Below are 6,469 nucleotides of genomic sequence, written 5' to 3'. Positions count from 1 at the left end.
TGATGAGTAAAAATAGCAAAAGATCTATACTACAATCTCAAGGAAAAGCATGCATTTAGAGATTGTAATCCAAGTGAAAGAAGAAATAGAACATCTACTTGATCCAAGTAGAGATGGTGAACTAGTGTTGATGTCTATTTTTGACAAATGGCCCAACCGCAAAAGAAGCCCAACAATAGAGAATGTGAGAAGGGGAAAACGGTAAAGGAATAAGGAAAAAAGCCTAATAGGCTTAAATGGCATGATTGATGGCTAGTAGGTCCACAATAATAAAGAGAGGTAAAGGAGTAAATGAGCCGAGGAAGCCAATGAATGAAATAGTAAACTCATGAGAATAATGAGAGATAAAGAGGAAGTAAATGGGTCGGGGAAGCCTAGGAACTAAATTAGTAAACTCATTAGGCTTAAGGGCTAATAAGCTTGAAAAGTAATAAGAGGTAAAGATGTGATAATTGGGCTGAGGAAACCTAAAGAATCTAGCAAAAAACCCATGGGAGTAAAAGAGCTAAAGAAGAAGTAAATGAGCTAAGAAAATCCAAGGAATGAAGTAGTAAAAGGGGTTGGCACAATAGGAATATTGGGCAACAAAGCTCAAAAGCTCAAGATGTGGAAAATGAGCCGAGGAAGCCTTGAGCAAAAGATTGATGAAAAAGTAGGCTAGCATGGCAGGAGCATCAGCCCACAAGCCCACGGGGCAACAAGAAATAAAAAGAGAGGTAAAGGTATAGTAGGCATGACAAAGTGATATGGCAGAATCAATAGCCAAAAGGCCGACAGTCATAGAAAAGAAAATGATGGGCTCGGTAGGAAGATGAAGGATTTTGTCCAAGCAACACCTAGTCCAAGAAGGGGTAAAAGGAACATGAGCCCAAAAAGCCCACACATCCTTTCCGCCACAAAAGATAAACACCAACTAGCACGTATAGCAGAACCAAACAAACATGGAGGCAACAGAAATGGTGTGAAGACCAGAAAAAAACAAATCTAGACGGAGTGGAGCATGCACAAAGGGGCACGACACCACTTACTTGTATCCAGCCAATACATGGGAGGTGGGCCACAGGTCAAGACTTTCAAAGGGTGTGGTTTGGTGGTGGGGAGAAAAAATGGTCTATTCTGGGGTTCCCGCTCAATCTTCTTTGGGAGAGACGTCCTACTGGAATGACATCTCATCCAAAAGAGGTAAGTATGGGCTAAGACCACTTGATGCATGTCACAGAGGTAGGTGGTGAGAAAGCTTAATCTTTATCCAGATGAGTGAAGTGTAAATGGAGAGGTATGAAACAAGACAAGCAATTTTGCCTGGGAATGGAGATTGGTGCAACCAAAGCACTCTGAGTAGAGGTAGTGGCTAGACAGCCGGCAGGTCAGTGGGCAATCTTGGAAGGACACCCATAATGAGCCAAAAGAAGTTGAGGGGGAAAAATCGTAAATATACCATGGGAGATTTTATAAAAGAGGTAGCCATGAACAGTATAAAATGAGAAGAAGGAGGAACGAAAGGAAGGAGAGGTAAAAAAGAAAGAAAAAAAAGAATAGGGAAAAAGAAAGAACACACAGAAAAAACAGAGGGATACAAGTGGTAGGAATAGAAGCATGCATCAATAGACCACATTTTCCTCTCCCTCTTGATAGACCTACTCTCTGAGGGATTGAAAATTGAAACTTAAATCATTTAGGTTATTTATCCAAAGTGCGTAACTTCTATGGCAGAAGCCTTCCTTGAGGTTACTCACGTTGGAGATTGACTCCCTTCTTGGGCTCGTTTTTGCTGAAAAGCTAAGCCTAGTTATCTGGCAGACAAGTTTTCTTTTCGCTATTTATGCTTATGGGATGATTAGTTTACTGTTCAGTTATTAAGTTGTTTGCTATAGTGTTATTTCCATTGTTTGTTTTATCCATACCACTCTGCGAAGCTACCGGGAGTTATGACAAATTTTATCAAAGAAAACATAATTTTTCGATTTGGGGTACCTCACAAAATCATAAGTGACAATGGCACACCCTTTGTCAGCAGCGAATTGAAGAAGATGCTAGAATTCTACTATGTAAAGCATCATCGGTCATCGCCTTATTACCCGCAAGGGAATGCGCAAGTAGAAGCAACCAACAAAACCCTCATTAAGATCATCAGCAAAATGAGTCAGGAATACAGGGGAGGTTGGGCAACGCATCTACCAGATGCACTATGAGCTTATCAAAGTTCGCCCAAGTCGCGAAAGATAGAAATGGAGAAGGAAGTCTTTTTGGTGGAAAGGTGTGAAGACTTGGAAGGATGGATGAGAAAAGAGAGGAAGCCCAAGAGCGCTGACGCAGGTATAGGCAAATGGTGACTGAAGCTTATGGCATGACAATTAAAGAAAGAATGTTTATGAAAAGACAACTCGTGTTAAGGACAGCAGACAATGTCAGGCGAGGTATGGCAGAAAAATCTAAATTCTCACCAAAATGGGAAGGACCCTTCGTGATAAAGGAAGCACATGCAAATGGTTATTATCGCTTAGCCCAGATGGATGGAAAAGATTTGATTGACCCCATTAGTGGCAAGCAGTTGAAACACTATTATGTGTAGAGAAACATTATGTAATCATTCCTTCTTTTCTTTTCTTTTTTCCTTTTCTCCAAGTGACGACCCTTGCGAGGGATATGGTGTCATAAGAAGGTATTGTAGCATGTTTTACTTGTAACTTATGTTTAAAAAAAAGCAAAAGCAAAAAATAATGAAGATCATGCATGAAGTATTAGCAGAAATATATTGTATCATAAAGCATAATAGTTGTAGCAGATGTAGCATAATAGATTACTAACTCAAAATGTATAATTCATATCAAACTTATCAAAATAAGTCATAAGTGCTAAAGCAATAAAGTGTACTGTGGAGAGAGGGGGGAAAGAAATAAACACAGGAGAGGGAAATAAAGCCACATCATCATAAGGGATAAACGTCTAAGTAATCAAAGACTTGAAATAAGGGTCTAGTCCTCGAAGTGGTTGGAGCCAGTAACACCGAAAAGAAGACACTCATGACATGCCTCTAAGTTTGTCACCTCTTTCTTCAAACTCTCGATGTGAGTGTCGATGGCGTCCATAGCAAGCTGGACCTTCCTCATGAAAAGGGCTCGAGCAATCTTTTGTAAATGATCCAGCAGAAACTCCACAGCAAACCCTACTCGATCAACTCCTGAACTGCAGCCCTCCACTGCAAGATTCTCTTAGTAGAAATCGTGTTAATAATGTTTTGCTCAATGTCGTTCATCGCACACCCCAACTTGAGGAAGTTCTCCCTTATTGAACGACCAAAGGGGAATCCCTACATGAAATCTCTACTGCTGTTGTAAACTGCTTTGAGACGGGTAACACACTCTTCAGGTACCCAGAAGCCATGGAAATAAACATAAGGAGATTTGGCATTCCAAAAGTCTATTGGGTCAAGGGCATTGATCTCAACCTAGTCAAAACGGGTGAAGAAGGCAGTGACCTCACTCACAGGATCAAAAACGGTGGCATAACTGCTACTAATCTCAAACTGAGAGGTTGGATCCACCCCTGCAGGAAATGAACCTAGAAGAAAATACAAGGCATAGCATAAGCCCGTAAGGAGTAAATGAAGGAAAGAGACGAATGCAATGACGAGAGTTTTAATTGAAGATGGTATAAGGGTAAGGAAATTACTAGGACCAGCAAGATTGGGGGTTGCGGGTGCTGCAGAAACAGGGGCTGTAGGCATTGTGGGATCTGTTATAGCCTTGGACTCCTCGTCCGTGATTGCAAGGTAAGAATAACATGCGGAGTAAATAAAGGGATATGTTGACAAATGACAGGAAGAGAAGAAAAAAGAAAACTTAGTAGAAGTAAAGGACACATACCCATGGTCTCAGCCTCCTACTCATCGCCATCACCGTCCTCGTTAGAATCAGAAACACGTGTCTTCATGATGGGTTCATCCTTGGAGTCCTCAAAGACCTCCCCTAACCACTCATCGGAAGACAAGTTTGCATTAGACCCTTGAGTGGCAGAACTAGGGATAGAAGAAGGGGTGGCCACCAAGGAAGAGCCATCCTTCACAGTCTGGGAGAGGGAAATGAAAGGATCGCTAGTAGATATGATAGGAGGAGTGGCACGAAAGGTACTCTCAGTTTGGGACACCTCTGCAGGAGTGACTCCCTTTTGAGGAGTGGAGGTCTCGGCTGGAGTAGGAGCGGATCCCCTAGCAACAACCCTCTCAGCTTGGGTACTCTCTTCGGTAGAAATAGGCTCAGATAGAGGGATTGGAGATTCGGTAGGAGCTCCTTGTGCAGCAATAGTGGAGGCAGAAGCCATGGGCTCAGATACAACATTCGCTCTTTCAATGAAGCTCATAGGTGTACCAACAGTAGCAAGAGTCTCCTCACTCACAGGATGATAAACAGAAATGGGCTCAGGATCAACCTAAGGAAAGGATGTCGAAGTAGGAAAGGAGATAAACAAGCATGCAAAAAAAAAAATAATAGAAAGTTTATAACAACATGTGACAATGACCAAGAATGGAGATGCGTACACAAATAAGGGGAGAGGAATATACCTTAAACTCAGGCTCGTCGAGCAGTATAGGGTGAGTGGCCGAAGTATCCTCCTTGTACTTAAACTGCCAACAGAGGAAAAAATATGTGTACAAAGTTAGCTGCAGGAAAGCCCAGTAGATAATTAAAGTAATGGAAGAATAAAGTTTAGAAATAAAACTCTTCTCTCGGCAGTGGCAGATGGAGCTAGTGGAAATGTCTTCTTCTTGCTTCTATGAGTTTTGCTAGAAGGAGGAGCATTCATAGATGGCTTTGGTGCGAAAGGCTTAGGCTTGCCTATAGTAGAACACCTGCTGGAATTGGTATGAGCAGAAGGAGGGGGATAGCTCTTAAGAACTATATTGCTAGTAGGGGAGGACTCCATTATATAGGACAATGTCAGAGTAAGTCTCAGAAGAGTCATCACCTCTTTTGGCGCGCTTAGTGGTCCAAGACACCAAGCCCTTCTTTGTAGGCGTAGGAAGGTTCACCACCTTCACTTTCACCTTCTTTTCCCAACCCAGAGGAAACTCACCAACATACAACTACCACCTCTTCTCCTTTTCCTGCCACTCAAATATAGCAGACCTACTCTGCTTCCTATCATACACCACCACGGACTTGGTGGGAAGCAACAATCATGGGTTCACAAAAATGATGGCATGCAGGCCCTCAATGGAGACAAAAGAAAACCCACAGCCATCTAACAACTCCTAGCCAAAAGAGATCACCACGGCTTGCTAGTACCCATGCATCTAAGCAACGCAAAAGCCCTCTATCTAGGAATTTGGAATGGTGACAGCTGTGAAGTGCCTACTCCAAAACTCAAAGGCACAAGGGCGCAAGAAAGGGCAGGCCGAAGTAGTAGACTCCAAGATAGTAGTAAAGTCATCGGGTATGTCCTAATCAAGCCCAAACTACCTCCTTACCATGTTGGCAGAATAATGAACATAACAGACACCCTCATCAGCCAAATAAGGCAACCACCTAGCATTGGTGGCAACCAAATATGTAATCCCCCCCCCCCTATTGTAAGCAGTCAACAAGATGGTGGTCCCGACAGTGGCCATGAAAGGGCTTATAATCGAATTAACACAAGTAAATCCACTGCCCAAATCCTTATAAGCTCTCCATGAAAAGCCAACTCCCTTATCAAAGAAGTCCACGACAGGATGCCCAAACGACTTCAACCCAACCCAACGATAAGCTAACAGAAAATCAAAAACAAAGCAACCACAGAAATTGGTAATTACCCAAAGACAAGACTGGTACTTCTCGTTACTATAGTGGACTAACTTGCACTTAGCCAAATGCCTGGTACAATGTTCACACAATAGATACTGCAATATGGTACTATGAGTAGAAGTAGTAACTATATGGAAGGAACCTGTCTGCCTCTCATCACTCTGTAATTATATCCTAAGACTTTATTGTACATGCAACTCCTTCATAAAATATTCGTAGTAATACAAAGTTATGAATGTAGACTGCCACTTTGTAGATTACTACATCTTAATTCCTTGAGTACCCAGTTTAATCCTTTAAGTTATTCATTATATATTTATGAAATCCAATTCCATAAATATATATACTTTAGTAACTCCTTACTAAAGTGGTTAGGCCTAACTCTCTGAATAACCAAACCCATTAAATTTATCTCAAGGGAATATTTTATATCTCTGTTAAGAGATTACGAATTCTATCTTGAGAATATATGTTCCATCAACATTAAATGTGGTTGCCCAACATACTGAGGTTTTGACCGTAACTATAGATCTCACTCCTGATATATTAAAGTAACTTACACTTCATGATCAGGTATATTATCCTCTCAGGATTAAGAGTTCATGTAAATATAAGTTATGAGTTTATTATTCATTTGACAGTCGTTAGAAGAATAATAAATCTCACAGCGGTCCAGTTCAATATGT

The sequence above is a fragment of the Castanea sativa genome, chromosome 5 (genome assembly GCF_040712315.1).
Source record: "Castanea sativa cultivar Marrone di Chiusa Pesio chromosome 5, ASM4071231v1".
Classification (NCBI taxonomy): domain Eukaryota; kingdom Viridiplantae; phylum Streptophyta; class Magnoliopsida; order Fagales; family Fagaceae; genus Castanea; species Castanea sativa.
The sequence above is the reverse complement of the archived record's forward strand: the minus strand, read 5'-3'. Positions refer to the sequence as shown.